The sequence below is a fragment of the Macrobrachium nipponense genome, chromosome 26, assembly GCF_015104395.2.
Source record: "Macrobrachium nipponense isolate FS-2020 chromosome 26, ASM1510439v2, whole genome shotgun sequence".
Classification (NCBI taxonomy): domain Eukaryota; kingdom Metazoa; phylum Arthropoda; class Malacostraca; order Decapoda; family Palaemonidae; genus Macrobrachium; species Macrobrachium nipponense.
The window spans coordinates 22,898,482-22,925,981 of record NC_087215.1 but is presented as its reverse complement, the minus strand read 5'-3'; the positions used below and the strand labels follow the sequence as shown (position 1 = coordinate 22,925,981).

General features: G+C 37.8%; 1 protein-coding gene across 5 annotated transcripts in view; it reads right to left on the bottom strand.

Annotated features, from left to right (window-relative positions):
- LOC135200064 (uncharacterized) overlaps window positions 1-27,500 on the bottom strand; it is a 423,322-nt gene that overhangs the window by 14,624 nt on the left and 381,198 nt on the right. For 2 of the 5 annotated variants that reach the window (XM_064228324.1, XM_064228323.1), the window contains exon 2: window positions 16,415-16,529. The exons of the other annotated variants lie outside the window; for them this stretch is intronic. The gene's annotated coding sequence lies outside the window, so the exon portion shown is untranslated. The remainder of the gene's footprint in view (window positions 1-16,414; window positions 16,530-27,500) is intronic. 5 annotated transcript variants of the gene reach the window in all.

Here is a 27,500-nt window from a genome sequence, read left to right as displayed (position 1 = left end):
TTATACGAATCACGGTGATGTGATAATATAATTCATATATATATATATAATATATATATATTATATATATATAATATATATATATATAGATTATAATATATATATATAGTAATATATATATATATACACACTATATTTATACAAATACTAAATATTATAGCATTATTATAGATACAGTATATATATAGTATACTATATATATATAGGATATATATATCTATATATATATATACGTATTCTATAATATATATATATATATATATATATCCTAAATATATAGATATATATATATATATATATATATATATATATACCTATATATATATGAACAGGATATTTGGCCTCGCCAGAGAAGAAAACTTCGAGTACCGAGATCTTCCATCTTATCAAGACATTGTCAGTTACTTTGACAATGTACCTACGAATAAGACCGAGGAAATTCATGGGAGTTTTATTATTTTCTAGTCGCGGCCAAAAACACTCTCTTTATATACATATATTGTGTTTTAATTTCTTGGGGAGAGAGGAGATTCGTATATTTGTGTGTGTGTGTGTGTGTGTCTGCATCATTTTGCCTGTTTTCTGTTAAGCTCATATGCTGTAATTCTGTTAAATAATACTTTATGCAACCAGTGCGTAACAAACAGATTTATTCTTACTTTTAAAACTATTAATGTTATTATCAAATTCCCATGTGTTTTCGTCGTAATTCAAATATATTGTCGTATTTTGAAAACAATGCAGCGGGGTATTTTCAGAAGAAAAAGTAGACAGACCACCTCATGCAGATAAACGAACACTCACGCGCACACACACAATATATATTATATATATATAAAATATTATATATATATTAATATATATATATTATATATAATATATATATATTAATATTACAGAAAATATGTGTAAGTTGTATTATGTGGTTAGGTCTACTTCAAAAGCGGTTGGTCGTTAAAACTGTAAAATGCAAACATGGCCATATCGTTTATGTGGAAGGAAAAATATAGAAATAAATTTAACACTATTTATCCAAGTAATATGGGATTCCTCGTACAAATAATATATCATGAAGATTCACCTAAAACTGAGGAAGGCACGTTCGATTACCATTATGGTGTGTAAATGTGTCATATATATATATATATATATATATATATATATATATATATATATATATATATATATATATATATATATATGTATATATAATATATATACATACATATATATATACATATATATCTATATATTCTTATATATATATATATATATATATAGATATAATAGAAATACATGTATGTACGTATATGATTATATACTAAAACGTAGTGTATTGGCTAGCAATTCAGTTTAATTCAGCGTAATAAAATATTAGACATATGCCAACATCGAGTATTCATGCTCCATGACGTAAATAAACCTTTAACTTGTATCTCCCTCCTTGATGTTCCTCACTGTACAATATTTAATACAATATTTATTACAATATCTTTCTAATCAGTGTCGAATTTCCCTCGATTTTCAATACACGCTGACGTCACGATCGACTCACTTTTCCATCAACATAAACAACCATACATGATTCCGATAATGATGGAATGTGAGATTAGTTATGATGTTATAACAACGGGCGAAATTAGTCATGAAATTATAACATAAATTGAAATTGGTAGTAAAATTATAACAAAAAGTGAAACTGGTAACGAAATTATGACAAAAAATTAAATTGGTAGTGAGGTTAAAACAAAAAGTGAAATTAACATCGAAATTATAAATTTTTTAATTAGTAATAAAATTACAACAAAAAGTGAAATTCGTAATGAAATTATAACAAAAATTTAAATTGGTAATGGAATTATACAAAAAGATAAATAAGTTATGAAATTATTTTTAAAAAATGGAATTAGCAATGAAAATATAACGAAAAGTGAAATTAGTAATGAAAATCTAACAAAAATTGAAATTGGTAATGGAATGATAACAAAAAGTGAAATTAATTACGAAATTTTTAAAAGGAAAAAATAAAAAGAAAATGGAGGAGATACTGAGATGATTTTTCCGAAAAAAGGGGGTATTTCTCACTAATGTGACGAGAAAGGTGTTTCGTAAAATAAAATGGCTGGGGTCACTGTTTTATCCAACCTCCCACTGCTGCGTTGTTCTTTAATATTATCAATAGTAATTAATTTAGCTATACTTGTAGCATTAGCAGATGACTAAAAAAACTAGTAGTATTACTAAAAACACGAACTATTTTCAAAATAAATGATGATAATACTCAGGACGCCTATTTATCAGCTACCAAACGTGAACAACAAAAACATATGTCAGATCTGGTGATAAAAATGCGTGCTCCATTGCATCTGAGAGAGAGAGAGAGAGATTTGTTTAAGAAACGGTCGAAAACAGCCCAATTAACCTTGTAGAGAGGTGACGATGACAACTCTGCAGCTTTTCTCTCTCTCTCTCTCTCTCTCTCTCTCTCTCACACACACACACACATTAGCTAAATCATCAACAGAAAAATGTGGGTGTTCGAGAGATGGAGGCCCCATGGAAGAGGAGGAGGGGGGGGTGGGGGGGGGGGCGGGGGGGGGGGGGGGGGGGGGGGGGGGGGGGGGGGGGGAGGGGGGGGGGGAAAGAGTGTATGGGTAACTTGACACCACCTTACAGCGGCTCCCAGTCTTCAGACTTTCGGGGGCAGTAAAAGTCAACCCCTTTCTGCAAGAATGACAAAATCAGCCTCAATAGCAGAATCGGGTTACGGGTGACAAGTCGTCGTCAGGGAGAGAGAGAGAGAGAGAGAGAGAGAGAGAGAGAGAGAGAGAAGGGGACCCTGCCTCATTAAGGTGTGGTTTCAATCAATAATTAAGGCTAGTGCGCTCCACGTCGTCTCCTGCCACTGGCGTTAGAAGCTCCTCCCCACCCCTACCCCACCCCCGAAGTCCATCTGTTCTGCTGCTTCTTTCCTGGGTTAGATAAGGAAGAAGAAGAAGATGATCCTCCTCCACTCCACTGGCAGAGTTGCGAGGCAAGACGAGTGTGTTTATAAAGCAATGGGTGAGCTTATAGAGGAGGAGGAGGAGGGGGAAGAGGACGCTTCATGGAATGCTCCTTGGAATGAGGAAATGGAGAGCAAAAGCGAGGGAGAACTGTGTGTCGTCGAAATTTTCATGGCGGGGGTGGGGTGAGGTGGGGGGTGGGATAGTTTGATATGCATTCGTTGAAAACTGACCAAGGGAAATATTAGTCAGTAATTATGATGATATACAGACGATCAGAATGCATGTACACGGACAGTAGAGAGGAGGCTGTACGAGGAAATGAACTAATTTCATAAAAATGAGACTGAATAAACTCGATCACAAGCGAGACAGGGAGCCCAAGCAAGCAGTAAAGCAAAAAAAAAAAAAAAAAAAACAACGCTATGTTAAAAAAAATCCAGGGTCATCCGAAAAAAAAGGCAAACTAACGAGAATAACTTTGTTTACATTCTGTACGCATTCAGCCCTCTCCCTCACGCGATATATTTCCCCGTTTTCTTTAATGTTTCGTTCCCTTTGGCAAGGAAAATAACTCATTACCTTCATAATTACCAGTTCAAATGTCAGAAATGTCTCCCCTTTTTCGATTAAAATTCAGAAGGGAGAAATTTGTTCCGCGAAAAAGGGTGAAAAATGAATTTGTTTGTTTGTGTGTTTGTTTATTTTTTGTTGTTTTTCCGTTGCTAGGAACCAGTAGTTATTCAGCAACGGGACCAACGGCTTTACATGATTTCCGAACCACATCGAGAGTGTACTTCTAAAAAAAAAAAACCACCTTTCGATCCGTTGTTTAATTAAAAAAGGGCTTAAGTGACTTTCATTTTCAAAATCTTTTTAAAAATGGAGAACTCTATTTCTCTTTTCATCCAAAAAGGCAGAGGACTAAAATTTACTTCCTTTTTCATTTGCAAGAAGGACGAAATACATTCAGCTTTTCATTATTTTCTTTCCAATTTCATGGACAATAAAGGAAACCATTTATTTTCATTTTTGAAATTTGAATAAAGCCAAAGCTTCGTATATATTTTTCCATTATTAGTCGGAACGCACAGGATATTTGATTTTCATTAAGAACAAAATTTATATTCTTTTCAATTATCAGCATTTCCGTTCCCTATTAAGAGCACAAAAGTAACTCTTATATATATATATATATATATATATATAGTATATATATATATATATATATATCATATATATATATATATATATATATATATATATATAGACATATATATTTCACTAAGAGCAAAGACAAAAACCCAAGAAATTAAATTTTGGTGAGAGAAAAAAAGGGCATAAATATATTCCCTTTCTTAATAAGAACAAAAAAAAAAGGAAAAAAAAAATAAAAACTTCCTTTCTCTACGAAATGCAAAACAAGGGAGAAATTTATTGACGATTTATCAAGCCGGCCGGACAATATCCATCTGCGATATAAGGAAGGGTATTAACGATGGGCCAGCTTGCCCCATGCCCGCCCGACCCATCATGTTTGTTATCTCGGGGCGCCTGGGCACCGTGCGCATACTTATTTATCATTCTTCTTCCTCTTCTTCTTCTTCTTCCTCCTCAGGTCCTTCCTTCAAGATGCCTACGCTGCTCTCAGAGTCTTCACCGATCTGTGGGACTCTGCCACATAATAGGACGGATGATCTGACAATATCTCGTTTTTTTAAACCACCTCTCTCTCTCGCTCTCTCTTTCTCAGTTCAAATACAGGAACAAGGAAACGGTGCTGCAGCCCTACACATCAATAGTTAGACCTCATCTTGAATATGCAGCCCAGCTTTGGTCACCAATACTATAAGAGAGGACATAAATAGATTAGAAGGGGTACAAGCAAGAGCCACAAAGTTAATTCCATCCTTGTAAGTCTGTGTGTGTGTGTGTGTCTTCAGTCATGCGTCCTCTTTTTCTCTCTCACTCTCTCTCACTCTCCCGATTTCATTTCTACTAGCGATACTGGCTTTATCTTTTATTAAATCTCTCTCTTTTTACTCTCTAGTGTATTTACTAATAGCTATCACTGGCTGATCTTTATCATCTCTCTCTCTCTCTCTCTCTCTCTCTCCGTATTTCTAATAGCGGTCCCTGGCTTTATCTTTTATCAAATCTCTCTCTTTCTCTCTCTCTCTCTCCTCGGGGTTTCTTGATAGCACTCCTCTGGCTTAATCTTCTATAAAATCTCTCATTCTCTCTCTCTCTCTCTCTCTTATTTAATTTCTTTTATATTTAATTTTTCCCATTATCTCGGCGGTTTTTCTGTCTTTCCTCTATTTCACACGACTCACTTTTCCTCGCGCTCTTTTTTCTCAAAAGTCTTTCTCACTCTCTCACTCTGTCTGTTTCTACCACTCGCGTTCCTCGACTGTAGATATCTTTCCTCACTTTGCTCAGTAATTCTCTCTCTCTCTGCACGCGATCGCGCGTTGCTTTTTCAGAACACGTTCGTGGTTCCTCAAGTACTGGACGTGTACCATAAATAGTCCTGAGGAGTTGTACGCGATCTTGCGTCTTGCATAACGAGTCGCATCGTAAATGAAGAGTAGTCAGTCTCTGCAAAATTATATATATATATATATATATATATATATATATATATTATATATATATATATATGTAACAGTGTTAATGGGTATATCAAAAGGTAGAGAAGAGTAAAATTTAATAGAAGAATAAGTGTGGGCGCAAACCGACTTGCTATCTTTGTGAGAGCAAAAAAAATACATATAAATAAATAAATAAATAAAAAGTTTAAATCTTGCTTAAATACAATAGTATTTTATCTCTTAATGTGATATATATATATATATATATATATATATATATATATATATATATATATATATATTATATATATATATATATATATACCAGCTTAAGAGATAAATACTAATGTATTCCGGCAAGATTTAAACTTTATTCTTTTCTTTGCAGTCACAACGATAGCAAGTCGGGTTGCCCCTCCCATTGTATTTTTCTTTCTTTGTCTTCTTTATGATTATACCCGTTATCACTCAAGTGAGGGTAACTGGCTCTGTTCTATCCCACACTGAAGGTCGCTCAAGCTGAAGTTCGTTTGAAAGTGTTGAAGAGAATTCTTATAATTTTGTTGACCTTGAAAACGGCCAATAATTGGCTAATTAATCAAATATTGCATTTCATGATTACACCACATCACTCAGCCACCCGGGGACTTAGGCACGATAAAAATAAATGCCAGAAGGAAAAAAAACTGGTACAAAGGTTTATAATTATCATTATGGCTAGAACAGATATATAGTCATGATATAATTATGATAACTTTACGACGGCTGTGCTCTTACGTCAGTGAGGATGGGGACCAGACCAACCAACAGATGGCGTTGCCACTCACTTTTCTGTCCGCCCTCATATCTTAAAAACTTCTGAGGCTAGAGGGCTGCAAATTGGTACACTGATCATCCACCTTCCAATCATCTAACATAGCAAATTGCAGCCCTCTAGCCTCAGTAGTTTTTATTAAGTTGAAGGCTGCAAGTTTTATAGGCCGCGGGTGAGTGTTTCATACAGCATTATAAGCTCTACAGAAATTTCTGTACATATTCCTTGTATTTCCATAATCATCAAGTGTTGACATCACCAAGTCACAAAATCATCTTTCCTTGTCGTGATCGATTTGTATTTGGGTAGCAAGGAGGATTAATTACCAGCAGAATGAATTAATTTTATTTAGAAAAAATAAATAAATACTGCTCTTGATAATCCTTTTAAGGGGATTCAAAGGTACATAAATTTCCACTTTGCGTTCTTCCACCCCTTCGAAATTACGTATCAATAAATATCACAGGGCTGGAAACTCAGTCTCTCTCGAGAGTTCACATAGGCAGGATGTACGTTCCACCTCTCCTGAGGGATAGTTTTGAAAGACGTATCACTCAGGAGAGGTCGAACATACATCTTGCCCATGTGAACTCTCGAGAGAGACTGAGAGTTTCCAGCCCTGTGCCATGGCTTATTAAGCTTTATCAGACAATCAGGTGAGGCGCCGTAAGGGACTGGCCTAGACATCAGATGCACGGCTGATGTGAATCTACTAGCCCGGGTTGTTTGGTTAGGTTAGCTCAGTTTACAGCTAGCGGCAATTTGGGTGTGGGGAACACAATGAGATTATTATCAAGAAGATTCTACGGTTAGTTTATAAGATATGGCGGCAGAGATGCTATAAATCACATCACAATGTACGTAGTACGTATGTATATATATATCTATGTATATGGTAACCTTTTGCCAATTACATATTTAATTGTGATAACACAATGACCTTTTAACTTCTCGAGTTCTTCTCAAACTTTCTGATACGCTTATCACCACAAAGCCTTAGTTCCAAATGCAAGAATATAAAGTGATTAAAAAATGCTGACAGTAACATGAATCTTGAAATGGGGAATCGAATAGATTCCCGAAAGCTCTCTGTAGATTAATTTTTATATATATGTATACATAGCTGTGGACTTGTTTCTCCAATATGAAGTAATTCTAATGTCTGGTAGGTGGATTCGAACCCGCGTCAAATTCAAATAGCAATATCGAACCTGCATCTAATTCAAATAACTATATCAAACCCACATCAAATTCAAATAGCGATATCGAACCTGCATCAAATTCAAATAGCGATATCGAACTGGCATCAAATTCAAATAGCAGTATTGAAGTTGCATCAAATTCAAATAGTAATATCGGGCCCGCATTAATTTCAAATAGCATTACCAATCCCGCATCAAACTCAAATAGCATTATCGAATCTTCATACTATTCAAATAGCAATATCGAACCCACATCAAATTCAAATAGCAATATAGAACCCGCATCAAATTCAAATGACAATATCGAACCAGCATCAAGTTCAAATAGCGATATCCAACACGCACCACATTCAAATAGCGATGTCGAACCCGCATCAAATTCAAATAGCAATATCGTGCAATAAATCTAATTTCCTGTCTCTTGATCCTCATGCCCCACTGCCAAACCGTTAGTTATTCTTAGAAGGTAGTTAAACTCCATGTCATCACGAGACACAAGAAGGAAGCGAATTCCCTCTATGCCAAAATATACTTCTACAGCTTTATTGAATCTTTTTTTTTAAAGCTCCACGACGCTGCTGTCTATTCTATTCTGCACTGGGAAAACTACCCCAATTCGTTTGATACTTTAACATCGCAATCAGAACGTTTGCCGGTTATTGGACCAGATATCGATGTATATATGTCAAGGAAGACGTGTTTTATAGCTCCCGTGAAATTGTTTCTAGACCATGTATGGTCTAGCTACAAATCAGATCTCTCTCTCTCTCTCTCTCTCTCACACACACACACACACAAGTAGACTGTTCTACCGTTTTCCTAGCTACAGGTTATTCACCATCTAATTTTCCAGTGTCTGATCTCAATGCTAATTTTGAGATTTCTCTTCATTTTGTTTAATCCTAACAATAAACAACCTTAAAAAGTTCTCTCTTACAAGTTAGAATTCATCCCAATTCCTATTTCCTTGTCTGTCTATCTATCGTCATTTTTATATGTAGTTCTAACCGGATAATACTTTTAGTTTTTACTCTTAAAAACCCAACTGTTAACTTGACTGGTTTCCTCTGGGTTACTTGACCAAGTTTCATTTAGGCAACTTGACCTGGCTTCATTTTGGGACACCTACCAATGCTTAACTATAACTTGATCAGACTTCACTTGGACATCTTGACCAGGCTTCATTTTAGCCAAATGACCAAGTTTCTTTTGGGCAACTTGACCAAGCTTCAATTGAAGCCACTTGACCAGTCCTCATTCAAGCAAATTGACCAATGTTTCCTTTGGGCAACTTGACCAGGCTTCAGTTGGAAATGGGGCTGCTTGACCAGGCTCCATTAGGTAACGTGGTTATCTCAGTCTCTCTCTCATAATAAAACCTTACTTGGGGTCTGTATTCTCTCAGGATATCGCCAAAGACCATTTTTTTATTTATCCTCATTGTATGTGCATACATACTCAAAGATTAATTTACTTTCCCCTCTCTTTCTCTTTTGGTATACCAAGTAAGTCATGACTAGTTTTTGCTTTGTGGTGAAATATCAACTAATAATTATATACATCATTTCTAATATTTTTCTCAGTTTAATGTATTTTTTTTTTTGTAATATGCAAATACTGTCTGATTTTATACAAAGGGCGTCACAACTGCAAAGGTCAACAAGATGAGCACTGGAAGTATTGGGAGACACAAAAATGACAATAAACATCTCAAAGATATGCAAATAATAATAGATTTCGCTGACGCTATGGTATGAACTAAAGACTTAAGGATATATCTAATTGATAAATAATTGAATATAAATACGTCTCAAGTATAAAAGGCCCATTAAAACACTCTGGTTTAAAGCTTATAACTATACTTCGGTGGAAGTGAGTTCGCCGAAATATAGTCCTTAGCTTTAAACCAGAGTGTTTTAATGGACCTTTTATACTTGATTATGTATATATATATTTAGTATAAATCCTATTTATTTTCTCATATAATCTTCACATGCTTTTAAGCACTGCCAAAAGTTACCTTATTTACAGGTTATACTCCGTGACATAGGGCCAACTTAATCTGACAAGCTATTGAGGCTTTCAACAAACCTTAGTAATCTGGTCAGAGCGGCAGCGGATCACGATGTGGTCAAAGGCCACAAAAATAAAAGTAATAAGCATTAACATTTCTTTGCAGAATTCGGTTCGTTCCATTCCACAACGTCAGTTTGAGAAACTAATCAGTGAGCTTCAAACGTTCCCAGTATAAAACATGGTCTTCTATAGTTACTTAACGTAGAAGGGATTTGTAATGAATGAAATGCATCATAGACCTTCATCGCAGACTTGCCAAAGTGTGCAAGTCCCACCACCTTGCACTAAACTTCGTTTCTGATAGACCGGAGAGGTCTTCGGGTCTACGCGATTCAGATATGCCTCGTAATCTCATACGTTATGAAGAATCTAACACCTCTGTCACCCCCCTTCCCCACAACAAATCCCCCTATCCCCACAACATCTATTAACATACTTCATCCAAACATGGCCAAGGGTGAGGTAGATGTGAGTAGGACGGAAAAAGAGTGAGAGGAAGAGGGATGGAGGAGCGTAAGGCCAAAGGGAGGAGGGTGCGAGGGAGGGACGAAGGGAGGGAGGGAGGAGGAGGAGGTGAACGAGGCTGTGTTGGGGGAGTGGGGGGGATAAAGGTGACAATGTATAAGGGTGACAATGGTACAATAGCTGGACATTTGAATAGGCGGCTGCGGTATGCCAGTTAGCTTAAACCGCTCCTCCGCCACCACTAGCCCTCGCTTGGTGGCGTTCTTTCCGAATGTTTGAGTTTTCGTCTTATAATTTTCTTCCTCTGTTTACGCGATTTCGCTCTCCAGCAGAACCAAAATTAACGCAGATTTTTAAAATTGACGAATACTGCAGTGGATCTATGAAAATAATACTCTCAGATAAATACTGAAACAACTTTGTATTAAAGAAACACGAGGCACCGAGGTTTGACAACAACCTGCTGTGCTGTCATAGCCATGCCATTCTTAGAGGTTCGTCTAACTCCGCTGACGCAATTCGCTCTCGTTTGAATACGACTACATTCATGTCCTTAAAAAGACTTAGCTAAACACCGTTACAAAATAGAAGACAACAAATAAATCTTAGTTATACGAGAGGAAGGCAGGTGCATCGCAGTGATATTTATTTTATTAAACATTAGAGAAGGGGCAAACTGAACGGACCGAAGACTCAAATTCATCTTCTGGCCTGTGAAAGCACTGACACCCAGCTTGACGAAGCACGCCTATTCAGAGAGAGAGAGAGAGAGAGAGAGAATGTGACAATTGGTGTATACCGTTACCCTCGAGGACCCATTGGTATTAATCTGTCTTTCTCCCGTTTACATCAGGGTCCAAAGAATAGATTTCGGTTTATCCAGTCAACTGTGTAGCAGTACTTCAGCTCCACCCGAGATTCACAGACGGAAGCAGCAATTGAATCGTTATTCCATATTAATCAGTCATTAATTCTTCAATAGCACCGTACACTAACACCCACATGTTGGTAAAACTGGCCTTACTGTCGGCCATCGAAGAAAACAAGAAAAATTTTAAACGGAAAATTTATTAGGAAGAAAGTTATTGTTATAGAGATTAATAGTTGTCATAAAATAGGTGCTCGAACAACGGCCTTTTTATTTTGGTGTTGTCAGATTAAACTGGTCTTTTAGATACTAAAAGGATGACTTAATGACACCGGAGAAGAAATGGGTAAATAAATCTAGCTTAGACAAGAGATATGAGTAAATTACAACAGAATAACAGAGGACATATTTGATGAGACTCGATAATAGCAAACGAGCATAAACCAGACCTGCCATTTTGGGTGACTTTGGTGGGAAAGAGGGCCAGTTACTCCGCTGAAAGGGATGGGACAAAAGAAAATGCAGCAGGGAAGGAATAAGTGGATAAGACCCACCTGCTGTACATTTTTATCTTGATAAGAAAAGGCCCGTGGGACGGGAAACCGCATACCCTCATGTAGGTAACCCAGATTTGAATAAGGGATGAAAAAGTTTAATCGGCTCTGCAAGACACTTTTAGAACCCAGTTCCCATGACTTCGTTGTGATGCTATTTAATTCCTGGATATTTAATAAACTTCCTGAAGTTGTAAGTTAATTTCGTCAGTAAGAAGAGGAAGAAGCAGAATGATGGGAAGCAAAAATATAGAGAGAAATGAATGAATTAAGGGGGGGAAAGAATGACTAAAAAGATAAACGCGTAAGCTTAAAGGGCTGGTTAGATATAATTACCCGTTCCTTGCCAATCAGTGGTTCGACTGCACTGACTCATTATTCAACTGAACGAGAGCTGTGACTCGTCAATCAGCTATTTGACTGTAGTGAATCCCGAATTAAATTTTCGAGTAAAAAGACAAACTAATTAGTGCATCACCTATAATCAGCAGTTCAACTTTTATGGCTCATGAACTGATTTTTTTAAAACTACGAGATTTATTAATCAGCGTTTCGAAGCTGACTGGAATAACGCGTCAGTCAGCAATTCGCCTGCAATGACTCGGCTTAGAAGGTCCCTTACTGGTAATAAGGTCACTCAATAACACCTTACTACACTGACTGGTCGCCTGTGGGAACAAGCCCTTGCTCAGTCTAAACCAGTGGTCTTCAACTTTTTTGAGGTCATGGCCTACTTTAGATATCTCCAAATACCCATGGCCCACTACTTCAGGTTTAGAATAGGAATTGATAAGTTCAAAATAAAACGTATAGTTCCTGGAACTTGAATTTTATTAATGTCATTACCATAAATTCAAAATATAGATTTTCATAAATTCAAAAGGAAAATGTAATCTACTTTTATTTTTATTTCTTTATATATTTTATTTAACTTTAAATTCTACGTTATTTGTTTTTGTCCGTGGCCCACCTGATAATCAGCCCATGGCCCACAGGTTGAAGACCACTGGTCTAAACCAACTACCAATTTTCATTTCCCTTACGGACGGACAATATGGGGATATACGCGTCTGAGATACTTAATTTTCTATATCAGTGATTTAATATTTACTCGTTAGCATGTTGGATTTTCACCCTGGAAAACACGACGCCATCTCCCAGCTCATTCTGGTACTGGACTACTTACTGGTCGCGTATTACTGAACGAACCGCCGCCAGAGAAGATAGAGCCTTTGGTAAGGGACCCTTATCAAAGGCTCTGTGTCTTTTCTTACCAAGGGTCCGGGAAAGGCAACTCCCTCATGCTCTCCTACAGGTAGGCGCCGGTCGCTAACCTGTATTGTTGCACGGCCAGGGGTACTAAGATTTTAAATAAATTAATCAACCTGATGACAAGGTGAATGAATGCCCCGGGGCATCCTTAATGGCGAGGAGAGAAAGGCGAGACCATACGTATCTATAGGGTATACTTCTTTTGGGAGGTGTGGATTAGGCCCTCGGGCTGTCAGGAGTCATGTCCACAGTTATGTTTAATGAAGAAGATCCTGTACCAGCACGGGCTCTTGCTCAGAAGCAGCTAATTTTCCACTCTCGTTTATTAATGAAGAAGACTCTGTAGCCGCACGGGCTCTTGCTCAGAAGCAGCTGATTTTTCGCTTCGATAACTAGTAACTTTACTTTAACAGATACATTCTGGAATTCTCTCCCTACGTTCGTTTTCCCAAAGTCCTATAGATTTCCCTCGTTTTAGGTTACGGTTATACAGCTCTTCTCTGGACCTCTTCCACTTGCTTAAACTCGGGCAAGTTAGGGGCACTTAGTTGACCACACCATCGAGCTTTAAAAGAAAAATAAAAAAAGAAATAAAAGCAAAAACTTCGTTGACCACACCATCGAGCTTTACAAAAAATAAAAATAAAAACAATGTAAATATGCCACATACAAAACAACCCACAATTGTCCTCGAACACGTGTTCGTCTCTTCCTAGAATTTGCCCAAAGTTATGCAAGAAGGGAAAGGAAACGAGAGAGAGAGACTAGAAAGACCCCAGAAAGGGCTACTGCTACCATCGTTTGATTGGTCAGAAAAAGGTAAACATGGCGGTCAGGTACGGAAACATTCTTTTCGGTACTTCTTACGCAAGACTGGTCACATCACACTGACTTTTGGCCGCCTCCGATGAGTCATGATGAAGAGGGAAATAAAACAACAACAGGAGAGAGAGAGAGAGAGAGAGAGAGCTGAAGATAACGTCAAGTAAATTGAATCTCTGTTTTTCTTTTTTCCAAGCATGTATGCTGTTGTGTGTGTGTGTGTGTGTGAGAGAGAGAGAGAGAGAGAGAGAGAGAGAGAGAGAGAGAGAGAGAGAGGCTCATCTTAAACAAGAACTGAAAACTGAGAAGATTGTGAAAATTGAATCTGTTTCTAATTTACATGTGTGGAGAGAGAGAGAGAGAGAGAGAGAGAGAGAGAGAGAGAGAGAGAGAGAGAGAGAGAGGCTCATCGTAAACTAGAACTGAAAACTGAGGAGAAGATTGTGAAAGTTGAATCTGTTTCCAATTTTCATGCGTGGTGTGTGTGTGTGTGTGTGTGTGTGAGAGAGAGAGAGAGAGAGAGAGAGAGAGAGAGAGAGAGAGAGAAACTATAATCATGTAATGATAAATTCTTTTCGCGGAAATACTTTCAATAAAAGCGACCAAACAGCTCGAAGCCTTCGGTTGAAAAATCCCGTATTTTGCCATTTTTGAAAATACCTTAAAAAAAGAGAGAGCGAAAAAAAATTCAACCATCGAAGCCTCTGGTTGAAAAATCCCATATTTTGCCTTTTAAAAAATCTAACCATTGAAGCCTTCGGTTGAAAAATCCCATATTTTGCCTTAAAAAAATCTAATCACCGAAACTTTCGGTAGAAAAATCCTATATTTTGCCTTTAAAAAAATCTAATCATCGAAACCTTCGATAGAAAAATCCCATATTTTGCCTTAAAGAAAATCTAACCATCGAAGCCTTCGGTTGAAAAATCACATATTTTGCCTTAAAAAAAAAAAAACTCTAACCAATAACACCTTATGGTTACGTTGACATCGGAAATGCCAGGAATTCGCCAGCCTTCCCTTCGGACCGACCGATAACCCAGGCACGGCTTACGAAAGAGGACCAGCCAAACACGCTAGACCCTTTTTATTGCGAAATTAGGAGCCCTAAGTATAATATACAACTTCATGGACATCCCTTCTCTCTCTCTCTCCTCTCTCTCTCTCTCTCTCTCTCTGTCTTACAGGTCAATGGCCGTTGTATTATGTCAACTCTTAGTTGAAGCAGACATCGTTTCTAACCAACCATGACCAGAGAATTTGCATTCAGTCATGTATGAGGTCGTCTGCTGATAACGGAATTGAATATCCGCTGTTCTGATCGTCTACTAATCATATCAATAAAAGCCCCCAAAACAGTTTATATATATATATATATATATATATATATATATATATATATATATATATATATATATATATACAGGATGTCCATAAAGTCGCAGTACTATTATAAGTATTTATTGCTTGTATTGGTACTGGGACTTTATGGACAATCTGTATACACATACATATAAAAGAGCTTGGCACTATCATAAAGTTGGTGAAATGTCATATCAACGTGTGAAATTCGACACTGCCTTCATCCGTACTCTATCATTATACACACGTTTTTGCACAAGCAGCGACCAAACTTAAATAGATACAAAATATTTTCAATCCTCGTGGAGATGTCCTCGATATTTGAAGGCTTTCCTTGATGGGACATGTAGGTCTTTTGACTTCAGCAAGGCATCTGAAGCCTCGAGGATTCCCTACGCTTCTTCAAGGACTACGGGGAATCGCGAAGAACACTATGTGGCAGGTACTTGCCCTGAATGACATCAAAGCCGAGATAAAAAAAAAAAATCTTTTTCCGTCGTTATGAATTCGTTTCCATAATCGTAGAGATTGTTTTGGTTTCAAAGAGAAATGGATGGAGGTAGACGACAAACGTGAATTAATCGATTCTTTTACTTGTTTAATTTCTTTCTTTTTTTGTCATTTAAAGTCAGAAGTATGAATGGTTCCATTTTACTTGTTTGTTATCAATACGAAATCAGGTACAACGAAAAAAGAGTATTATTTCGAATACATTTTAAAAGTCTAAAAAGATCCTTTGGCGATCTGGATTACAAAAACATCACACAAACAATCACAGCAAAATCAATTCAAATCATGAAAGAAACATTTTTTTTTCAAAACTTTTAAAAGTTCGGAGAATTACAAAGGAGTTTGATAAATAAGATGAATAAAAAACGGCCTCTTTTCATATTCGGAAATTAAGCCAGACCCACTGGTAGCAAATCGTGATCCTTTACCTGATCCTGTACAGGAGTCTTGGGCGACCAGCGACATTCCTGTAGCAACACTAATAATTCTGCAAGCTGACATCGCAATTTTGCAGACAATCAGATTCAATCATCTTTTCTGGGGCGTCAGTGACACAGTCTGCTGTCACGCAAGATAAATCTCAGTCAATCAGTCAATCATTAACTATAAGTGATGGACTTTGAATCCATCCTAGGCCCTTCCGTCATCGCCAGACGACATTTTCCGTCATTTTTCCTGACATATTTACACGACAGGACGGATAACGAATTCTCTTTATACCACCTATACACACTCTACCAACCCAGCTCGCATCCCTCCCCTCTCCCCCCCCCCCCCCGCACCCCTTACCTCATCCAAAACTGACCCGCATCCCCCACCCGCCCTTTTCGTCCTTCTAAACTATATAAGAGTTGTGGCTCCAATACTTGCCCTGAAACCCGAGGGTCAAAGGGAGATGGTTCCGCGAGGCTTCAGCAGAAGCGAGACCACTTTCGGGAGGCCCGGCGTCCACCCTCCCGCAGGGGCTGCTGGGACATCCACTCACCTGGAAAGAGAGAGAGAAAAAAGCGATATAAGAGGAGGTCCTTTGATATCATAAAAAAATAACCCGTCGACATCATATTCTCCTTCCTGTCAATTTGATTAATAAGCGGAGGCTGACGCTTGGGTGGGGGAAGAAGACGAAGGAGAGAGAGAGAGAGAGAGAGAGAGAGAGAGAGAGAGAGAGAGATAAAAGGTGGATTTGTATGCATTAGGAAGAAATGTCCTGATGGCCATGAGTTATGCCTCAATACAAAGCATCATTTATCTGGTCGTTATCTTAACCTCAAAGTAAAGTTTCTCAGCATTTTCATTATGGTAATGAACAGCCCAAAAGCAGGACAGGAAGTTAATGAAAGATAACTACGGTAATAAGCGGAGAATCTAGAAGAAAAATGGGTAAAGCATGATGCGACTGAATCACCAGAAGTTAAAGAACGGACGATTTGAAGCACTTGTTTACAATTAACGGTGTTTATTTTTATTTTCAGTGGCAACTGCCATGCAGTGACTGCCGTCAACCGCAAAATTACTGAGCGCGCACAGCCTCGGTCGGGGCTAAGAGCTGCAAGTTCCTGTATTTCGTTAATAGTTCCTCCTCTTCTCTAAGAGCTATCAGTTCCAGAATTCCGTTAATTAATCGTTCCTCCTCTTCTCTAACAGCTACCAGTTCCAGAATTTCGTTAATTGTTCCTCCTCTTCTCTAAAGGCTACCAGTTCCAGAATTCCGTTAATCGTTCCTCCTCTTCTCTAACAGCTATCAGTTCCAGAATTCCGTTAATCGTTCCTCCTCTACTCTAGGAGCTATCAGTTCCAGAATTCCGTTAATCGTTCCTCCTCTTCTTTAACAGCTATCATTCCAGAATTTCCATTATCGTTTCCTCCTCTCTTTACAGCTATCAGTTCCCCAGATTCCCGTTAATCGCAGCTAACCAGTTTCCAGCATCCTTTTGACCGTTCCTACTCTTCTCTAACAGCTACGTTCCAGATTCCGTTAATATTCCGTCCTCTTCTCTAACAGCTAACCTTTCCAGACTATCCGTTGGATCGTTCCTACTCTTCTCTAACAGCTACAGTTCCAGAATTCCGTTTTGCGGCTACCAGTTTACCCGAGTCCGTTATCGTTTCCTCTCTTCTCTAAAGCTAACCAGTTCCAGAATTCCGTTAATCATTCCTCCTTCTTCTTTCTCTAACAGCTACCAGTTTCCAGATTTCGTTAATAGTTCTTCTCTTCTCTAAAGCTACCAGTTTCCAGATTCCGTTAAATGTTCCTCCTCTTCTCTAACAGCTTAACCATTCCAGAATTCCGTTGATCGTTCCTACTCTCTCTAACAGCTATCAGTTCCAGAATTTCCGTTCATCGCAGCTTAACCGCAGTTCCAGAAAAATTCGTTATCGTTCCTCCCTCTTATCTAGGAGCTAATCAGTTTCCAGAATTTCCGGTTATAGTTCCTCCTCTTCTCTGAACGCTTACCCAGTTTCCAAAATTCCGTTAATTCCGGCAGCTTAACCAAGTTTCAGAAATTCCCGTTAATCGTTTCCTCTTTCTTCCTCTAAATCAGCCTATCAGTTTCCCAGAATTTCCGTTAATCGCAAAAGGCTACCAGTTCAAGAAATTACGTTGATCCGTTCCCTCCTTCTTCTCTAACAAGCTTAATCCAGTTTCCAGAATTCCCGGTTAAATTCGTTCCTTCCTCTTTCTCTAACAGCTAACCAGTTCATGAGAATTCCGTTAATCGTTCCTCTCTCTCTGCTAACATTGAATATCCAAAGGGTTCCAGAATTTCCTGTTAATCGTTCCTCCTTTTCCTTCTCTGAAGAGCTACCAGTTCAGAACTTTCTTTAATCATTCCTCCTCTTCTCTAAGAGCTTACCAGTTTTCCAAGAATTTTCGTTAATCGTTCCCTCGCCTTCCTTCCTTAAAAAGCTTACAGTCCCAGAATTTCGTTAATCGTTCCTCCTCTGTCTCTAAAAGCTACTCAGTCTTCCAGAATTTCCGTTAATCAGTCCTCCTTTTCTCTAAACAGCTATCAGTTCAGACTTCTTCGTTATCGTTCAATCCTCTCTCTACAGATATCATTTCAGAATCCCGTTTAATCGTTCCACTCATTTCGTAAACAGCTACTAGTTCCAGATTTTCATTAATCGTTCCTCCTCTTCTCTAACAGCTATCATTTCCAGAATTCCGTTAATCATTCCTCCTTTTCTCTAACAGCTATCAGTTCCAGAATTTTGTTAATCGTTCCTCCTCTTCTCTAACAGATATCATTTCCAGAATCCCGTTAATCGTTCCTCCTCTTCTCTAACAGCTACCAGTTCCAGAATCCCGTTAATAGTTCCTCCTCTTCTCTAACAGCTACCAGTTCCAGAATTTCGTTAATCGTTCCTCCTCTTCTCTAACAGCTATCAGTTCCAGAATTTCGTTAATCGTTCCTCCTCTTCTCTAACAGCTATCAGTTCCAGAATTTCGTTAATCGTTCCTCCTCTTCTCTAACAGCTACCAGTTCCAGAATTTCGTTAATCGTTCCTCCTCCTCTAGCCCGAAGTCTCTTTATTACGGTGAATGGAAGTGGTAGGACCAGTGCTATAAGTTCTAATGGCATTGTTTATCATTTTACTTTCCTGTAAAAGAACATAATTGGGATGCTTCTGTCTGTCCCGTTAGCTCCCTCTAGCCTCAGTAGTTTTTAGCTTGTTTAAGGTTAAAGTTAGCCATGATCGTGCGTCTGGCACCGCAAAAACAGTCAAGGCTGGCTGACTGTTTCCAGGGGTGCAGTTAAAAGTTTCATACAGTATTAACCGATGTACAGAAAACTCGAGGAAACTAGTCTTTAGGGCAATGGTGTAGGCAGGCTCCAAAAACTGTATCTATTCAGGCCAGAAGAGACTCCGTCACGCAACACGCAACGCCGAACATTAATTCATCTGAGAAACAGATTTTTTTCTATTTATTGGAGAAAAGCTTACACCCTCTCTCATCTAAATGAAATTGGATGATATACCTCCATCAACGTTTCGGCTCCGCGAAGACTTCTTGGACCCAAAGAATCCGGAGCAATCCTTCGGACCCATCACCAATGATGCACAAAGCTTTAATAAACTGCGTTCCTCTCCTTCTTTTTTCTCGGATCTTCGAGGACCATCGCCTAATGTTATTTTCTATCTCTTCCCCCCCCCCCCCCCCACCCCCAGTTATGAAGAGAATGAGACGGGTATAACCACCGGATTCCAATTCAACAGTTATTTGATCTATTCTGCATTTGCAATTGATCAATTCTTGTCGAGAGGCCTGAATGCATTTGTCCTTTAATAGCTTGGAATGGGTAGGGCGGATGACTCCATCAGCTGGAATGCAGGCTGTAATAATAATAATAATAATACCCCCACTTGCTACAGATACCCATGTAACTTGTATGTCAATCCATTCTCTCTTCGACAATAATCGCCAGAGCGCGTTTGAAACGTCAGAGGTCATAAAACTGAAATAAAAAGAAAAGTTTTCATGTCCTTTGGAAATCTGATACACCAGCTACACGCTGATAAAAAGAACATATTAAGAAGGATAGAGAAGACTCTATATCAACTGAATGCGGTAGAAACCGCAATAATAATAATAATAATAATAATAATAATAATAATAATAATAATAATAAGATCACTGAGCTACGTACATCCAGAAATTTTTTTCCTTATTTCTGATCTCTTTTTGCGGAAGGTCTTCGTCCGGCGAGTCGAAAAAGAATAAGTGTACTGGGCTCAACTTTCTATTTCTTAATAACGACGGCTTTTTCAATTTCTCCGTGACCAAGGCCACCATAGAAAGGTAGTGCCGTAAGTGCATCTCACGTGGTGCACCGTAGGTATTAAAAAAGGGCGTTTGCAGCCTTCCTTAGGCCCATAACTGCAACAACTTTTTAGCCTTTTAGTGCAAAAAAAAAAAAAAAAAAAAAAAAAAAAACAAAAAAAAAAAAAAAAAAAAAACTGTCATGGCGTCCAACCTCTGTGAGGTTTTCTTCCAGTCCCACCTTTAGACCTTTATTTTATGGATCTTTTTATCTTGCTGTCAAACTCCCTCTTATCACTGTCTGAAACGCGGAATGGGCGAAAGTGGCCCAGTGTATGCATTGGCAGCCTAAATTTCATAAAATCAAATCTGTAGTAACGACTTCTCCGTTCGGAGTTAAAATAAATAAATAAATAAAGCCTATCTTACATTTGTATACCTATGATGGGTAGAAGTAATACCTACTCGAAACGCCCAAATTATTATTTTTTAATTTAAATCCAGTATAGTGTTACCTTGTGCATTTTGGGAACAATGCATAACCTGCCAAAAAACCTGAATTCCACAAAGAAAGAAAAAAATGAATTAAAGTAACTATAGTATTCAGTAGGCAAATGAAAGACCAAGACAACTGAAAAAGAGTGTGCCCTAGTGTACCCTGATGCAAAGAATCTTAAACCAAGACAAGAGGTAAAAGTTATCCCCTCTCCTCCACCCTTAAACCTGCAAGACGTTGCTCCTGAGATACGGCAGTTGCCAAGCTGGTGGCATAGATACCTCGACCAATTAACCAATACCTATTTCAAGTACCGTACCCAAAAAATGAAGACTACACGACAATACCTGGGTGCCGTCTTGGTCTGTTTTTATAGAGTATTCTTGTCCACGAGTAATAATTTCACATTTGAAGAGATAGTGGATTTAGCAACATTGCAACAAAATGTAGCAGATCTGCAAATAAGGCGTCTTTGAAAATTGCAATAATAGATCCATAATGTTATTTGAAACGAAGATGCCGCCGTTTTCATGGCACTGCTATTCGTGTGTGTGAGCAAATAAAGCAAATATGAAATTGTAAATTTCCCCTAGACAAGTTTTCTTATCACACAACTAAGACTTATTAGAGTAGAAAGGCTCTATAATGAAGCAAATTATTTGTGAAGTAATGCAAGCGACAGTTAAGTTCAGACGACCAATCCTAATCATAACTATGCATGACTTAAAGCGGCCAGTCGAGATTTTGGCTAAAGATTGCTTGCATGGCGGTCTTAAAAAAACCTCTCTCTCTCTCTTATTTCTCCATCCCTCGGCTCTCGAAAATGTCCAAAACTTATAAAGATAATTATACTTTGAGTTTCCTCTCTTTCTCCGACTTCGGCAACTCCTGACGACTTTCTAAAGGGTCAAAATCAAAATCGGACTTGAATCTCTCTCTCTCTCTCTCTCTCTCTCTCTCTCTCTCTCTCTCTCTCTCTCTCTCTGCACTTATAAGCAAACACAACTTCCTGCGTGGGTTTGCTAAAGCTACTAAAGCAGAAGAGATGACCTGTTTGCAAATGCTCAGAGGTGGATGGACACCTGATCTCTCTCTCTCTCTCTCTTCTCTCTCTCTCTCTCTCTCTCTCTCTCTCTCTCTCTCTCTCTTTAAACTGAAGCCACACAAAAAGCAATATATGCCATTGGGTTCTCTTTTCCTACTACTAATACAACTAATACTACTAATACAACTAATAATAAACTATCATTAATAATAATAATAAATAATTTCGAGGGCAATAATGATAACATCTACTTATTCATTATTATTATTATTGTAATTCATTATTATTATTATATAATTATCATTATCATTCCGTAGATGAAACCTATTCAATGGAACAAGCCCACATGGGCCACCACTGACTTGAAAGTCAGGAAGAAGTAAGAGGAAGTAAAGGAAAAAAAAAGAAAGAGAGATAACCACTTGTTAAGAAAATAATGAATAAATAGTTACAGACTAAACGTTTTAAAATGCAAGAACAATATTATTAGGGTAGCGATGCATTGCTCCTTCGCTTGAACTTTTGAACTTTTAAAGTTCCAATTGCACGACATCCCCCGGGAGGTTATTCCACAGTCCAATGGTGCGGGGAGTAAAAGACCCGTGGAAGTGAGAAATTCGAGAGCGGGCACATTCAACGACATATTGGTTTTGCCGTTCAGTGAATCAGGTTACTCTCGGTCATGTGGGAAGAATGAAGGACAATGGTTGGGGAAAGGAATGTTTAACTAGGCTCTGTTTTTTTCCATCTGTCCATCCGCCTGTGGTGTTTTCGCATGGTAACACTGAGTCCCGGGCTTTAAATAGTTACGCTATGTGTAAGTTTTAGGTAAATAATAGGATATCTGCAACTGGAAAGTGTTTTAATCATTTACTGTATGCGAATTACACCGTTAATATTCGAAATAGGATATTTCAAGTCTGGGACGCAGTGTTATCATGCGCAAACACCACAGGCGGATGGGCAGATGGAAAAAAACAGAGTATAGAACGTGCAAGATATCGTAGGGATATATGAAGTGGTGTTTGTGATGGGGTTCGACGCACTACTGATGACCCATCTGTCATAAGAGTATGAGCTGCCTACTGAAGTGGAATTTTTCTTCAATAGGGTTCATCGGCAAATCATATACATACACAGACACATATGTTATATATATATATATTATATATATATATATATATATATACTATATATATATCTAGTATGATATTATATATATAACATATCATATATATACATAGATATATATATACTATATATATATAGATATATATATATATATATATATATATATATATATATATATATATATATAAATATATATATCCGCCTCACAACGAAAGTACCAGGGTTCGATTCCCGGTCAAGGCAACAGTATAAATCATTAGTCCTTTGCTGACCAAAGTGGCAAATTATAGGCATGCTTGTCAGTCGACTGTTGTGGATCTAAGTCAGGGTGGCGACATGCCTGGGAATAGCAAACTCAATTCAACATGCTCAAAATACATTCTGCCAGATGCCGAGTGTAATATCTCTCTCTCTCTCTCTCTCTCTCTCTCGTACTTCCATGGTGTAAGCAGTGGCACCATCGCCTTAATAGCTAATTTCCAATTTCGAATCCAGGCAATAAACACACGACTAAATGCATTATTCTTCTATCATCCTCAAAAGTAAAGCAGGTAGCATTTAGTCTGTGGAATGTTTGTGCTTTACAGAGAGAGAGAGAGAGAGAGAGAGAGAGAGAGAGAGGTAAATACCCGTCTCCTCCTACACACACAAGCCCATATATAAATAAAGAAATATATTATATATATATATATATATATATATATATATATATATATATATATATATATATATAGTACTGGTAATCTTCTTAGGCACACGAAGATATAGTAATTCAGTTGTATTCCACATAGGAAAATGAAAAAAGGTATATCTCAGAAAATGCCCAACAGTTTCGTCCTCCAATGGACCTCTTCTTGGAGCGTTTATTAAGGAAAGAGATAAAGTTTACAGTCACTGTAAACTTTATCTCTTTCCTTAATAAACGCTCCAAGAAGAGGTCCATTGGAGGACGAAACTGTTGGGCATTTTCTGAGATATACCTTTTTTCATTTTCCTATGTGGAATACAACTGAAAATATATATATATATATATATATATATATATATATATATATATATATATATATATATATATATATATATATAAAATGTATTATACACGCATGCATCTACATGCGTATATGCAAGCACACGTGCATGCAACTGGCAATCTTCCCAGATCTTCTTCCCAAAAGCAAGCGAAAGCAGTATCTAAAACAAGACGTCCGGGAAAATTAAGCGCGCTTGAGTGCTTTTCCTCCTGACGTGCATCGGGGAGTGAGGGCGCTCGACGCACGAGATCGCCCCCAGAGTCATGGCACTAAAAAAAGAAGAAGAAGGAGAAGAAGAAGAAGAAGCAAACCAGTCACTGCATAGGTTTCCTGTGTGTTTTTGCCGCAGCTGCAAAAATGCAAACAGGTTCGCGCGGGAAAGAAGAACGCCTCCTGGCTCTTGGATACAAGGCTGTTGGTCATTTGGTTATTCGTCTTGTTTTCTAAGATTAGTGATTCAAGCTTTTGTATGTTTACTCTTGCTTTATCTGTAAGGAATAGAAATAATGGCGTGGTGAATGTATTTATTTATTACTTATTTTAACCGGACCACTCAGCTGATTAACAGCTCTCCTAGAGCGGGCCCGAAGGATTAGATTTTCATTCACGTTGTTAGGAACCTATTGGTTACTTAGCAACGGAGCCTACAACTTATTGTGGGATCCGAACCACATTATATTGAGGGATGAATTTTTAATCGTCAGGAGTGCATTCCTCTGATTACCCGCTGGCTGCAGCTGGGAGCGAACTCTGGCTACCAGATCGGTAGGCGAGTATGCAACCGACTCGTCCAGCGAGGAACGTATTCAAACATTACCGTTATATTACAATAACAGAAGCCAGTGGCAACTGAGTGGGAGCAGTGAGTTCGTAAGAGTTTGTTTATGAAAATTACGAAACATTAACAAGGAAATAATGACACTCATTTGATAAGACTCGAATAAACACAAGAAAGATTATAGACAAAGAAACTGGAGGAATGGAAAGATATAGATGAACCATGAAGAAGAATAAAAACCGAGAAAATCATTTGAAAAGAAAGAAAAATACTGATATGAAAAACTAAGATTTAAATTAAAAACGGTGAAAAACGGTAGGACGCAAATACATAAAAATACACGAATACTGTAAACAATCCCATTTGAGAGGGAAACCTGACAAAATAAATTATGAAAAAATTCGAAAAATGTCAAAATCTGTAAATAATCCCATTTGAGAGGGAAACCTTACAAAATAGATTATGAAAACAATTTCGAAAATGTCGAAATCTATAAACAATCCCATTTGAAAGGGAAACCTCACAAAATAAATTATGAAACAATTTCGAAAATGTCAAAATCTGTAAACAATCCCATTTGAAAGGGAAACCTCACAAACCAAAATCATGAAAAAAATTCGAAAATGTCAAGATAATTTAAGAAAAAGAGAGAGAGAGAAAGAGAGAGAGAGAGAGAGAGAGCAGTAAAACGTGAACGCCAAATATAAAATAACGACCATTTAAGGAGGAAGAAACCCCTTGCACCTTTAGACCATCAAGAACTCTAAGGGCGCCTCCATCAGGAGAATATATTCCCCTCCGTCAAGTCAGTCACCTGGAAGCGAAAGACCTAACGAACACGTCTTGAGCAGCGGCAGGGGTTTCAGGGGGAAGAGGGAGGGGGAAGAGGGAGGGGGAAAGGAGAGGGAGGGAGTCTCTCTCTCTCTCTCTCTCTCTCTCTCTCTCTCTCCAAACGCCTAATTAGCACATCTTGGGTTACCTGGCGCGATCTATTGTGGGTCCCGGTACTGACCAGAAGCGCTCAAGTTTCCTCCAAAAAGGAGAATCTTTCCTTATAAAAATTCTGATTTCATATTTCCATTTTCTTAATAGGTAGGACAAGTAAATGATTTTCAGCCGTTTTATTTGGTGGGGGGAGGGGGTCTAAATTTTTCTTAACTTAAAGGTTAGCCAGAGTTGCATTTCCTTTAGTTAAACCTAGGTAGTTTTACAAAATACATATATTCCACCTTTTCATAGCAAGGTAACACAAGAATCTAACGCTTCTTTGTCTTAGAAAAAGGGTCTCTCTCTCTCTCTCTCTCTCTCTCTCTCTCTCTCTCTCCAGATCAACTTTCTATCTCTGTCTTTCACTTTGATTTAGAATAATCTTTTTATAACAGTATTGTATAAGACGATTAAACTCTCTCTCTCTCTCTCTCTCTCTCTCTCTCTCTCTCTCTCTCTCTCTCTCTCATCTCTCTCTCCAAATCAACTTTCTGTGTCTCCCTGTCTTTCACTTTGATTTGAAATAATCTTTTTAACAATATTGTATAAGACTATCAAACTCTCTCTCTCTCTCTCTCTCTCTCTCTCTCGTTTGAGGAAACTTGAATCTCTCCACGCGAGGCCTTCCCGGCACTTGGGTTACATCAGTGAACACGGAAACGCAGAAAAAATTTAGTATCTTGGAAATCGAACACCACGTTTTGTTACGAAATTTGGGAACAAAATTCCGTCGGGACCGGTCTGCTTCTGTCCAAAGAGAGAGAGAGAGAGAGAGAGAGCTTTCTTTTTTAAGATTTCGTCATTGACATGTTTATAATAAAACGCTCACCGAGATATACGGTGAATGGATACTATTTTAATTTCATAAATTGTAAAAATTGTAAAATGTTCTCCATGGATATTTACATCAACATACAATACAGTTTCTAGCTCATTTGTTTCATTTACTTATTAGTATTAATTACATATGGAGAGATTTGACCATATCAGTCTTCCACTGGAAACCCGTAAAAGCATTTTATTATGCTCCAAGTTTGTCTGGGACCTTCACCTAAAATAAGTCATCGAGGCAAAAAAATACTTGGAATAGAATGGTTTTTTTCTTAGTCTTTTATATCATTACTAGGACCAAGAAAAAAAACGAAAAAATAAACAAAATGATATTTTTCTCCATGTTTGAAATTAATTACTTGGACCATGACCGAAAACAAAAAACACAACTAATAAAGAAAACGATGGTAACTCTTCCCATTTGCTAGGAATAGCAGGAACCTTGACTGAAAACAACTAAATATACCTAAGAATAAAACAAAGCGAACAGCAGTCGTTTCCTCCACTTCGACCTCAAGCTGATGGAACTTGACGTAATACCAAAACAAACACAAAGGAGAAAAAAATCCTTACCATAAGGATAAGGAGTATAAAAAATAACCTTCCCCACTTATTATTTTTACTGACTCTTTTCTCTATCCGTGGCTTTCTAGAAGTTTACCGATAAGGTTTCATTCATCGTACATATGGTCGTCTCTGAAGCTATCGTCAGTGTATAAAGTGGTGAAAGAAATACAATCAAAATCTGCATTAAAAAAAAGGAGAGAAAAACTGTGACTCGTTTGTTCCACGCATCAAAAGCAGATCCCTGGTAATGAGGGTTACAAAATAGTTTCCTACCTGGTAAACATATGGCGGCAAAAACGAATAAAATAAATAAATAAAAATAAAA